The following is a 14,135-nucleotide window of genomic DNA, read 5'->3' as shown; positions in this document are numbered from 1 at the left end:
TTGCTAGGAGGTTAATGCAAGAATATAGTTCTTTACTAGTGACATGAAAACCGGAGGATTAAAAAAGAAATCCTCTTCTTAAAATAATTAATCTAACATTAAATATATTTTACATTTACAGCTGTATCTTTCAATTCTTTGCAACCTTTTTCTCAGCACAGGAGTTGTTGAAGAACTTCATATTTCACATATGGCACTGTTCATCTCTACAGCATAAGGCCATTTGCACTGGAAACACACATTAAAAAAACTTGGAAATTAATCTTCAGCATTATGTAGTGGATTTCCACAGGACTTTTAGTGATTAAAATTTTAATCACCTGATGATTAAAGGTTTCATTACTAGGCAATTAGCACTTAAAGTTTAAGTGCCAGGCATTTAACTCTGTTTGGAAGTGGAACTGTCAGTGGTTGGGGATTGCAAAGCCGGATGGATCATAAGGCAGCACTGAAGTAAGAGCAAAGGGGCCATATGAAGTCAGAGTGAAGGGGAGGCTACAAGATGCAAGTACATGAACACTGTAATCCCTTTCAGCAGGAATCAGCAGAATAAGGAAAATTAGGTCTGACGAAGGAGATATCAGGGCACAGCAGGAGCCAGCAGCTCCCTGGGTGCCAGGAGCTGGGCAGTGGATGGAACAGTGGGGCAGCTCCAGCCCAGAGCATGAGGCACCTCCCTGGGGATAGGGACAGTTGTACAGCCCTTTCATGATAATGTGGATCTTGAGGCAGAGTGAAGCTTGCCCAGAAATTGGTCACGAAGAATATTTGTTTAATCTTTTCTATGTTTTGAGATAGAAATGACCATTGAAAACCTATTTATTGCAGTACATTTTAACACATGAATAGTTATTGCTGTTGTTTTCCATAAAAAGATATATTTAGCTGTAAACCTTCACTCTATTACCCTAGGCAAACTGAACTGCAATTTAAGCAAGATGCTTTTTTTTGGGAGTTGTTTCAGAACTGTAGATTTTGCATATTGGCATTGAATGTTGAAATGCAGAGCTGGAAGCTGATTAGGTCTTGCTAGATTTAGCTGCCTCTTAATCTTTTCTTTTTTTTTTTTTTCCCCTGTTTTTTTATTCTTACCAGCAGAAGTCCTAGAAGAGTTACACAGTCTTTTCCCAATATAAATATCTAGTATTGATTTAACGGTGAACAAACTCGATTTGTTATTTCATTATAAAATACATACAGTAAATGTTGCAGCTGGAGGATGTTAGAATACTCTGATCTACCAGAATAATAAAAAAATACCAGATTTAAAATAAAAAAAAGACCTTGTTTTGACTCAGTTCCATAACTCACTTTGATATTAGAGGAAGCTGCATACATGTATCAAAGTCTAGACTATGAAGCTTAATATATTCCTTCAGAGTTGTCATGCTGTTTTAAGATAACATATGGGTTTGAAACTATAACCAGTCATTCAGAAGGATATGGAGTTTACTCTTTTTTTGGTGGGTTTTTTTTTTCCTTTTTTCTCTTTCCTTTTCTTCACCATTTGAGTACCATTCCATTCACCAAAGTCATGTCATTGAGATGCTGAGCAAGTCAGTCTGTGGCACTTGTGTCATATTTAATAAAGATGCGGGACAAAACCCCCAAACCTGCCCCATGCATTATCTAATTGTTTCTACTTGGTAGAACAGAAAAAGTAGTAACTATTGGACTAAAACCTGTCATAGTTCTGCTGAAAAGCCAGATACCAACTAAATAAGGAAACATCAGAATGAATCAGGCACTGAAGGAGCCGTATACAAGTAGGAATTAGATAGTGAGTGTGAGTTGAAATAGGTTTTTGCAGACATGAAGTTAAAAAAATCATGAAGAAATGTAAAAATAGTTAAAGAATCAATTCCTGATTTTGGTCTGGTGTTTTCAGAATAGCAAATACTATACTAGACTGTTGTATCACCTGAAGAAATTAACAAGCAAAATGTCCCTTGCAAAGCAGCTCCTATGAGATATTCTAACCTGGAATATTTCCTTTTCCTTTTTGAGAATGATAAAAAGCATGAAGACTGCATATGACCTTGTATACTTTAAGTTTAAAAGGTGGCAGTCACAACGGTTTGTGCTTACATGAATATTTTCACTGAGACAGACTGAATTCCAGCATGGAAGTGAAGCCTGAATGATAGTATTGTTTACTTTTCATTATGATAAAGCCTGCAAATTTACAGCAAAAAAATCTACAGCTGCTGTAGTCACAGCTGTAGCTATTCAAAGATAGGTCTATACTGTCTATAGAGTGGGTGGGGTAAAATTTGTCTCGTCTTTATTTTAGCCACCTGCAGAAGTGCACCTGACTAATTTTACCCAGCTACCTACCTCAGGAGAAAAAGGTTTATGTCCTTGCCGGACTTATTTATGTCCACTGATTACCAAGCATGTTTGCATCGTGGATATTTAAGTCTGATGAGAGGGATTTTATCCTTATAAAGTTCTTCACTGGGTGTTCATGCTCAGCTTTCATTTTTATAAACCTGAAATAAATCTGGATCATCAGCAACTTGTCATATTACCGCTCAGATAAAATGAATCATACACTGGAAGTGTTGTGTGAGGTTTTTTTGTGGTTTGTTTTGTTGTTTTTTTTTTAACCCAAGCACATGATTGTGCAGATTAAAAATCCTTAGACAAATGCTGCTGTAAACAAATTAGGCGGGATGAATTCCCCCCAGGGTATTTTCTCTTCTTTAACAGTCAGCCATTATGCTTCTGAGCTGGTAACAACACATCTCAGAATGAAATGAATTGTACAACATTAGCTGCAGCTACCAATAAGCCATCAAGTGGCAATTTAAGTGAAAGGAATTAACATAACTATTGCTGAACTGGCAAAATTGACCTCTATAGTGTACCTTAAGGGGAGATTTCCTTTTTTTTTCCCATTTTTTTGCTTTAAGTATAAGGCTACCGCACAGCAGGAAACAGATTATTAAAAAAAAAAAAAAGACACTTGCTTTTGTACTGGTTATAAAATGAAATCTTGATGAATTTTGAGTAATGATAATGACAGAAATCTTACTCTTATGAGTTACTGGAGTTGAATGGTTACAGAAAATCTTGAGACACTCAGCAAGCATTATCAAGTTAACCTTTTTGTGGCTGGCTTTTAAAAAACGGTTTCTTAAGGAAAGTATTTGGAGACAGGCATGAAAATTTCTGAAGGAAAATACAAAGGCACAGTGATAGAAAAAGGCCCAACCAGTTAATTAGATTTAAGGAGGTAGTACCCAGTCAATTGAATGTCACCCTATGGTAAACTAAATTAACAGGAGATCAGAGTTTTGTATCGCTATAGTCTGTCTTTGTTAAAAAGACCTGGTTGAAATTTCTAAAAAGGAGAATGTCTAAAGCACTTTGAAAATAGAATTATTACTTTAATAACACAAGCATATGGAACGGATAAGAGAGATTTAAAGCCTACACATGCATTTATTTAATCTGTGTGAGTGCAATGTAAACCAAAAAGGAAATGCAAAATTATCTGCATATGTCTCACATTTGCCATGAGATGCAAGGAGAATTTAGTTCCACTTAATGCATTGGTCTATCAGATCACTTACATACAGAAAACCCATTTTAGGAGATTTCATTTACAGTAGCAATCAATCTCAATTCAGGAAATTAACTAAGTATAGCAGTGTTGCAAGTCACTTCCTGTATAACTGAGCATGACCTCTCAATGAATTAGAAATAAATCAGTGATCACAGTTGCAGCAACAACTGTTTTAAACATTTAAATCCAGGAAATATATTTTGTAATATTAGACTTGGCTTACAGGGACCATATAAATGCCATATGTCAACATTAGAATCTTCTTTTCAAAGAATCATGGAATGGTCTGGGTTGGAAGGGACCCCAAGCATCCTTCCCTATCTTCTAGCCTGAAGATGAGAAGAGAGGCTTTGAACAACCTGGTCTAGTGGAAAAAGTCCTTGCCCATAGCAGGAGGTTGGAACAAGGTGATTTCTAAGGTCCTTTCCACCAGAAACCATTCTATGATTCTATAACTCTAAGAGGGGGGTAGAACAATGGAGAAAAGTCAAGACCATAAAAGGCTGTGGGTTTTCTGAAATAGAACAACAATTTCTCAACCTACTTTGTTCAGTTTACCGAAGGTGTATATAATGGATTAATAAAATACACAAAACAAGTCACAATATCATACAGCATCTCATTTTTATTTCATATACTTCATGAAGTTTTTAAAGCTTTATGCAATCTCTTAAAAATGTAGACACTGGCTACACAACTCTGTTCCCACATCAGTCTCCCTATTGACATAGTATCTGCTTTTTTACTTATGCCACTTATTGAGCCCCTTTTAATGCACTGAAAAGCTTCCCTGTTCTTCCAATTACCAAGTTCCCCTATGTTGCACATCACTATATTTTCATTTCATAGCATTAAAATTAATTTGTTTGAATGGACTGCTGTACCACACTACCTAGATTACACTCCGTAAATAGCCTTGCTTAATCATCAGCATTCTTCAGGTCTTAGAATCACTCACAGATTTTACGAGCTTCTCCACACCCCACACTCCCTCCTCTCCCCCTCCCCCCAACCAATCTAATTCTAGCTCATTTAGATGAATATTGAATGATATCAACATTATTTCTGGTTGACCCAGAAACCCACTAGAAACATACTTACTTTGCAAGGTTTCCACTTTGCTTGATGCCTCTTGAGATCTGCCAGTCAGCTGTAATCCAATTGTTGATACTGCATTATGCTACCATCAGCATGTGATGGGACACTAAAAGTAAAATGTCATTTAAAAAAAAAAAAAAAGGTATTCATGTTGTATTGAGCTTGCATGGCAAGGTTTTGGTAGTCAGGGAGGTACAAAGGTGGCATCTGCAAAAAGCTGGTAGAAGCTTCCCCCATGTATGATAGAGCCAATGCCAGCTGGCTCCAAGGCCGAGGTCAATGATGTTGGTGGTAGCACCTCACCATGGTGAGGCAGGTTGTTCCCTCAAGTTGATGGTGGAGCAGATATTCCAACTGCAATCTGTGAAGGACCCCACACTGAAGCAGGTGGAAGTATCTGAAGGAGGCTCTGACCCCATGGAAAGCTCGTGCTGGAGCAAGCTCCAGGTAGGACTTGTGTCCCCATGGAGACAGGAGCCCACACTGGAGCAGGTTTGCTGGCAGTACCTGTGACCTCATGGGGGACCCACAACAGCACAGTCTGGTCCTAAAGGACTGCATCCTACGGAAGGGATCCTTGCTGAAGCAATTAATGAAGAACTATAGACCATGGGAAGGACTCATGTTGAAGAAATTAGTGGAGAACTTTCACCCATGGGAGGGGTCCCATGCAAACAACAGAACTGTCTGAATTTTGTCAGAATATTTGACCTAGTTTCACTTGATGTTTGATTAAAAATCTGCATTATATGAAAATAAGAATAACTAAAATAGACTTTCTCAAATGTAGTTAATGGAAATTCATCAATTTGTGGGGACATATCTCAAGAGATTCGTTCTTTGCCAAGTGCTATTCAATAATTTTATTAAGAGTGTGGACAACAATATAAAATCTTGTCTGGCTGAGTTTACAGCTGACACAATGATGAATAGGACAGTAAATAAGTGGAGAGCTTTCCATTACAGAGTGATCTGAATTGTTCGGTGAAATGGTTACTCTCAAACCAAACAGGCTTTCAATGAGCTGAAGGAATTAATGTTTTAGGTAGAGGATGGGAATGCTATTTTGGAAAACAGTCATTCAGAACGTACACGGGAATCATAGTATGCTAATCCAACTCTTGAATGAACAAAAAGAGGACTGTAAAGTAAGAATATGCCACTGCAGACACAGCTAGTCAGACTGTTACTATAGTACTGAGACCATCCCTGTTGACTGCATTAAAGAGGATGTTAGTAAAAGTAACGTGGAAGCTGAAAAACAGCCCTTAAAAACATAGTCTTTTGGGACTCAATTTACTCAACTAATCAAAGTAGAGGTTAAAAGGTGATTCAATTGCCATACAGAGATATTTACTTCAAGTTTGAAATGAAATCTGATCATGGGAAAAAAAAAGTCAGTCTTACAGACAAAAGCATAAAAGATATGAACATTCAACCTTGAAACAGAGACAGTAGGTGTAATTAGCAGTTTATCAGGAAAGGCAATAGACACGCTCTGGCTCTGAGTCTGTAAAATGAGATTAGACATCTTTCTGGAAAACATGTTTTGACTCAGCATCTGAGAAAAGTATATACCTTATAGACTAAGTGATCATAATGGTCTGCACATAAAGACTATGAATCTATCTGTCAAATGAGAAGCATTGGCAAAGAAAAACAAGGGGTAATCTGACAGAATTTATTCCTGTTATGGCATTTTGAAGTGGCAATAATTTGCTCCCTTCTATTGGCTAACAATGTCTGAAATGATGTGGTAGATCTCTAGTAGGCTGAAGAGTTCCTGGGTTTGGTGTGACAAAAAAAATAATCTGCTTACTTCAGTGGAGAATGGAGGAATGTTATCAGTAATACATGTGTCCTAGAATGGATGATATGTTGAAAAAAAAATGATGTTTGGGTGACCGAAGAGAGTTGGTGAAGAAATGACGTAACAGGTGAGTACTTCTGCTTGGGAATGAAACACAAACATTTACCAAAGGTAGCTTGAAAGTGTGGTTACTGGCTTTTAGTAGTCATTTGGTAAAAGCTTGAACAACCCTGTGAGAACTTCAGCAGCAGAACAGCTTGTCAAAATAAAACCTTAAGCAGATGGTTTTAAATCACTGGAACTCTATGTATATGCTGAATGCTTGAGCAGTTCTATGAATAACAGAAAGCTGTCCACAAACACAGAGGAAAATAGCAGATGTGTGAAGCTGATGTTACCTGTTCTCCATCACACGGAATCCTATGGCTGTCAAAAATGACGTCCCTTGCCTGCTTGAGGGAGTGACTAAAAAAGTCTCTGTTGGTGGAGTTGTTCGTAAGAAACATATACTTCTTTACACACTCTACTTCAGCCCATTGTAGTGAAAAGGAGGAACTTTTGCTGGCACAGATAGAAGGCAGCTGCAGCAACAGTTAAAAAGACATTTCAAAACCTCTTAATCTCCAATATACGTGTCAACATAAAATGCACATGTATGTTCTGTTACTTTCCCAAATGCATTTCACTTTCACCAAACAGAGCAAGTCCCAGTCACAGAGATTTTTGTTCATGAATCTCTGTTTTCTGTGTCCCTATAGGGTCTTACTCCAGTGGAATGTTCTGAGGTAACAATTGTCTTCTTGTTCAACCTCTGTTTAGCACCTCACTCTCTACAGTTTTGAAAACTTTCAGAAAAAGAGAATCAAATTTGGTCCCTATTCACAGTACTGTTCATTTTACAGCAAGTAATTTAATATAAAAAAATCCTGCTTTACAACAGAACTTCTTTCTGTGGTAGGTGCTACAGCCTTTGGCCTACAGAGCTCTAGTTTCTGAGCGAGTTTGTTCCTCTGAGAAATAAGGGCCTCACAGCAATAAGAAGATTTGTTTCTGGTAAGTGTTATAATATGATAAGCAGAAAATAGAGTCTTTGGCTACTGATCTTTCATTGTCTACTTAAATAGGGATCAGTCATACTTAAAGACTGTCATGCATGAATATTATTTTTTCCCCTGCCATGAATCAAGTGTATCTGTAATGCCCAGTATTTGGTATTGGTGAAAGCTGCAGGCGTCCTTACATGGTATTATTAAGTTCTGTGTAGCATGGTGGGAAGCACTGGCACTCCCAGAAACTGTTCTGGTTTGAATTATAAACTTAAAACTGCTTATGTTGATTTTCAAAAAAAAGATGGCAGAATGAAGATCCTCATGTATGTATGATGTTATATGCATTATCCATAATGACACTGTATCATTGTATGATACATAATGATACTTTATGGTACTGTAATGATATTGTACTATCTGCATGATATATGTTATCTGCAAAGTTTAAGAATAAGAAAAAACCTGTATTTTCAGTATATTCCAAGATTATATATATAATGAGATAACCTGTGATTTTTTAGCTTATATATCGTACTTCTGTTTAAAGCAAAAAGTGAGCCTATGCCAACTGTAAAGAAATAAAATAATTTTGCCTGTGTTTACCAGAGAGTTTCACTGCACTCTCCCAAGTAATTTTGGTATCTGTCTCTGATCCTAGAAACTGGCAGTTTGGCTAACATCTTTAAAGCATAGGGTATAGAGGTGTCTTTTATTTGGATTTCAGAAGTTCAAGCCAAACACTAAGAACAAAGTGCATTTTAAGCATACCTGATTATTTAGTATCACTGACTAGGATGTCGTCAGAGCGCTGTGAATTAGACCCTTCTGGGAAATAGTGTTTGGGTTTGGGGTATTTTTCTGTGATTTAATAGAATGTGTTGTCATGCCAAACCTTTCATTTGGGTCAACAGGGGCTTTTAAAGGTTTTGGATCTCCCATTTAAACATGAAGATCTATTTTTTTCCATGAGATTTTCTTTTTAATGTAATCTGGTAAAAATCTACAGAAACCAGTCAGGTTGTTTCTTTGTAGTTCCAGTGATAGCAATTGCATTTTCCAATCTTTCTGACTGCATCAATAGAAAGTTTTTTGGTTTTTTTTTTAACCTAAAATGGTAGCTACAATATTTTCTGGTGCTTGAGAATCTGGATAAATATTCTGAATATAACTAAAATTTTATTTTATTATTTTGAGTTTAACAGCCTCAGAGTACAAGAACAAATACAGCATAAGCTTCTGTTGGAAGTAAAAGCTTCAAGCATTATCATTAGTTTTACAGAAGCTTTAGCCCATAATTTGCATAATGTTATGGTACCAAGAATAAGGCCCAGGGAAGATTGTCAGTTATTTGGATACTGGTATGCTAGTGTGTGCCATTTTTTCCCTTCTTTCTTCTTTTGTAGTGGAAAATCCAAGGAAAGCGACAATTACCTTTTCCTCTTGAGATTAAGACAGCTAAATATAGGTGCCTTTGTAGAGTTGTCTAAAGCAGAACTACGTAGCTAAGCCCCCGTTATAATCAATAGAAATTTGATCTCTATTTAATGAAAGGCCTACAAGGTTAGTCTTGACTAACATCCTGGGACATCCAAAGAGGTTCATGATGCTCATGTGGGGTGGGGAGAGGGGAGGAGAGAAAAGGAGAGGAGTGGAGAGGAGAGTACAAATGAGTGTGCAGCAGCTGAGACTGTCAAGGGAATTGATCTATGATTCCAGAGTCACAGATTTTAAGGCTAAATTTGACTGCAGATATTCTAGTTTAACTTCATTCATAATAGAGGCCACATAATGTTCTTGTTGTCCTCTAGTGAGTTTGGTAACTGTTGCTTAACTAAAATAAATTTCCTAAGGCCTTTTGCCAGGAGGTTGAGGCACTACCCTATCTTTCAGTGAATTGGATTCTATTTGCTTCACCACGGCTCATTTTTGTTCTGTAGGTGTATCTACTTTTCCTCTAATAACTATTGAACTTACTGGCTGCTTGAAGCTGAATTTGTCTGGAGGGGGAAACTCTCAAAGATATTAACATAAAAATTGGCCTCTGGGTAGAGAAAGGAGGTACTGTTAATACTTTGAGTGAAAGAAAGGCTGCAATGTAAATTCATACCTTTAGCCCACAGAGAGGAAGGGCAAGGGAGAGGTCACATTTGCCAAACAAATCTGGATTGCAGTCCTTTAACACTTTGTCCACTTCTACAATCACCTCAGAAGATATCTATTTTGAACGGATAATAATGAAATGTAGATGCTTAATCTTTCTTGTAGGCTCCTTAAAGAAGCATCTAAATGCATTGGTTTGTTCTGTGCAACCCTTGACCACCAAAGGAAGACTGAGGCACATAAGTAAGTTGGGTGGACTGTGTCCTTATGAAGGTCTCTGGGGGGGACTTGCTTCTTTCTGTTAGCAGTATAAGGACTGTAGGAGTTTACACAGTCTGCATTCCCCTCTCCTTGCTTCAGGATCTTATATTTTCAACCAAGTAAAATATAAACTGGGCACATAAATCAGGTGCATTAAATTTCACCCTGAGGAATCCATTCAAGAGAGGGTTGTTACCAGAGGTGAAAAACAGAAATTTCAATAAAGCCTTGGTTTTTTTCAGATCTCAAATATATCAACCTTGAGAAAACAAGAGTCTGGTTTCATTCAGATTGTGTATTTTTAATTATCTTCTTTTTAGATCAGGGTAATGACAAAGACATTTTGGGTAATGTTTTAGGAGTCACCATTTCTTTTGTTTCTGTATCTTTCCTGATTTAATTACAATACTAATTCATCAGTCAATATTTGTCCAGTGTTTTGAAAATGTAGCTGTAGCTAGTGGAAAAAAGCAGCAATTGTTTACACTCACCTACAATTCTATGTGAGTGAAGACTATGCTAATGTAAATTCATGGTAAATTTTCCACTTACTGTGGAATTCTGTCATCCAGAATTCTAGGGCTATAACATACCTTTTTCTGGATATCGTGAAGATTGTGACAGATAGTCAGAAAAGACTGAACTGACATATGCTGAGAAGAAATTTTCATTTATTTTCTGGATATGAATATTCAGGTTTGGATTGAACCAGCTACTTCCATGGCAGCAGAGTTGTGCCTAGGGGTTAAATTCAGTCTTCTCTACTTAAATTTCAGCCAATACCACCTGGTGAAATCTGGGAGCACTAGGGATAGGTTCTGATTATGCTTGATTTGCCTGCTACAGAATAAGAAATAGTTACTACTTAGACAAGAGTGGCAGGCAAGCTTTTCTAAAAAATACTCCTTAATTTTGACAGTCCTTCAAACTGTTTTTTTTATCATGTACCTAAAGTTTCCTTTCACGGGCAGAGGGAATTAATTGTGGTAAATTGATTCCAGCACTGTGAATTTTCCTGGGCTAACTTAAAATGTCTTACCAGTATGTTTGGTACACTGCCTGAACTTGGTAATGGACAATGATAAGATGCATGACAGTTCATAAAGCACTGGAAAACTCCAGCAGGGGCAAAGTCACACTTGAATGATTTTATTCCTTTGCTTTAAAAAAAACTCTTTGAGGTCCATAGAACTGCCTGACTGGTCTTCTACCAATGAAGTTTTCTCACATAGAACTTAAGGTTTGTGAGTGAGTATAAGCAGCTGTGATACTGGTATGTCAGTGACATTCACATGCCAGTATTCGTTCTTCCCAGTGTCTTTGAGCAGCTAACTTAGTGCCCAGCAGAAAGAGAACTATTAGCAACAGCTAGGTTTGCCAGGCACCTCATAAAAGGCACAAAACCAGCTTCTATATCTTAAAAATTACGCCAACATCTTCCAATGAAGATTGTTTCCAGTTGCCACTACAAGGCAACAACTAAAGGACCTTCATACAGTCACATAGAAGTGGTTGTAACTAGCATCCAGCTTTAGGCTACTATCCAACAATAACGAACAATACTAGGTAAGGAAATGAGCATAAAAATTGGCAAATATAGAATGGTGTTTATCCATGTGTTAATGGTTGCTATAAATAAGTTTTATCATGTATGTATAACATGAAGTTTGGTTGGGTTTTTTTTGCTTGTTTGGTTGTTTTTTTTAATGTTATTAGATTTTCAACCCCACAATAAATTCATGCAATCTTCAGAGGTCACTTTATTCCTTTGGGAAGTTAGAGATGATGATTCCACACTAATCGCTTTAAAATCAATAACCTTCATCTATGTAACTACAGCAGCGGAAGTAAGCTGAGACACTCAAGCTAAAAGAGGCTTCTTCTTTCACTTCAAGAGTCGTATTTCTGATGAGAAATCAGCTTTGAATAAGGTATTTTTTTGTTAGGTCTACTGGAATCCACATTTGTGAACCTTCATCTTCTTCCTGGTTTGTGACAGGGCTGATGGAAGACCGTGGTAGAAAGAAACCCTTGAAGTCAGGAAGGTAATTTCCTGTAGTAGTAATACACACTTGATTTTTTATTTTTTTAGCTAAAACAAAATAAATATCTTACCATAAATACATATGCATAAATCTATAGCCTTCCTAGCAACACAAATGACAATAAATTAAATTGAAAATATAGACAAGAATTGTGCTTCTGTCTATTAATGCACATTCTAAAACTCCAGTGAAGACTTTTGATTTGAAATATGTTGCATCTCCAGAAAGGTAATTTCTATAGCCACCAAACTTAGGAAAGTTCATCTAACATTCAAATAAACTTGAACTGAGAAAATAGGACTAAGAAGCTCCAGAAAACATTTGATATTTTTCCAGTAGATATTTTTATCTGTTTTGAAAAGAAATATTTTCTCTCTCTAATGCATGAGGTCACAGCCATGTTTATGTGTACACTTCAACTTCTTTATTGAAAGGTGACCAAAAAGCTTTATCTGTCAGGAGTTATGAGAACTCAGTAGCAAGGAATGGTTCTTTGTGATCATCTCAACTTCTTTTCAGTCCCATAGTAAACAAAACACAAAAATACTTACAGAAAACACTATTTGGTTTTTGTAAATGCTGTTTGAAGGATTACATTATCATATGGGATTTGTCCCTCTCAGAACCTAGGTAGAGTAGAGCTCTGTGGGCTGAGTTCCAGCAGGTTGCATGCTGTTTTCATTCACAAAAATCAGTGAGTTTTTAATAATGGGCACCTCATCCTGGTGCTGATCTGGTGTTTAAATCAGTAAATTAAGTGAATGCAAACCTTCATCTGCAGCATTTTTTCAGCTTGTTCCCTGATTCTCAATGCAGTTCCAACAAATTTTATAACATGAATATATGAACCTAGATCCATGAAAGGACCCACAAGATATTTCAGGCTCAGAAGTAGAGTGAATGGAAGTGCTAGACACTCAGACAAAGAAACTTAAAATATATTTAGGGTGCAGTACAGCCCTTGCTCTCAAATTTTTCCCCTTTCCTTCTCAAAGTAATGGACTCTCCTACTAGCTTATAGTTATGTTCACCTTAGCTACTGGGTTTGATAGCTCTTTATACATGCCATGCAGTGCCTGGAACAATGTAAAGAGGAGAGAAGTTCCGAGAGAAGAAATGAAAACACAATTAAATGTAAAATCTGGCATGCCTCTGCAGATTAGCTGGTTACAGGGCAGATAACAGCTGAACCAGAGATAGGGATTTTTAAATTAATCTCGAAAAGTGGGATCTAAGTGGGATTTCGGTGTGCAGGTGGGTCATAAACTTTTTTTGTGGACCTGGTCTTTCTTGGACTTAGACTACCTTACCCTATCCAACATTAATCAGGTGGCAACAACTTTCAGTTGTTAATGATCTATGAGGGATGAAAGGCTGTTTGATGTTTCCTGTTATTTATTTTTGAATTCTTCCAAAGATCTGTCCTGTGCTTATCAATGTAGCATCTGAGCATTAACTTCAAGCATTTCAAACCTTCATTCCCATCAAATTTTTATGTTTTGAAATTGCTCTTCAAATGGACTTGCATGTTGTTCAAGGACAAAGGAATGGCTGGTTGTTTGAGATGACAAATGAACACACTGATTTCTTATGATCCAAAATGGATTGAAGCTCCCAGGCCCTTAAGATGGATTTTGCCAATTAGAACATTGCATGGCACAGCACTGAAAACAATTTCTTGACTATGCCACCTGCAAAAGAAATTCTCAAGAGCTGGGCAAATTGTTTCTTTGGGTAACACTTTTCCTCAAAGAATATGAGTTCTAAGTAACAGATCTGTGTTTCAGGGCCAAGTTTTATCTTTGAAATGAGAATTTGGATAGATTATGCATTATGAATTTGGCTGAATTATTAAGGTTCTTATTCTTGTTTCTGAGATCATATATGGTACAGCAAAGATAACCTAAATTTAGCACTCAACAAAATGCTGGCTTTGAATACTATAATTGCAGACTACTCAGTTTCCCCTGAGAATGTCATGGCCTTTGCTGAAACTGGGTGGATGAGCTGATCAGTACCTTTGTGGGCATTCGGTTGTCATTTTCTACAGAGCACAAATGAAGCTATAACAGCAAAAGTGAATCACTACTTGCAAAGAGTTATTCTGTGGATTGCTCAGTAAGTGTGGGTGTTTAGATCTTAAACTTCAGATGAAGAAGTCAAGCAAGCAAGAACACAGGAGCCACAGGAACAGCTGGCAG

This window comes from Gallinula chloropus (genome assembly GCF_964237585.1).
Source record: "Gallinula chloropus genome assembly, chromosome: 3".
Taxonomy (NCBI): domain Eukaryota; kingdom Metazoa; phylum Chordata; class Aves; order Gruiformes; family Rallidae; genus Gallinula; species Gallinula chloropus.
This window is presented reverse-complemented; position numbering follows the sequence as displayed.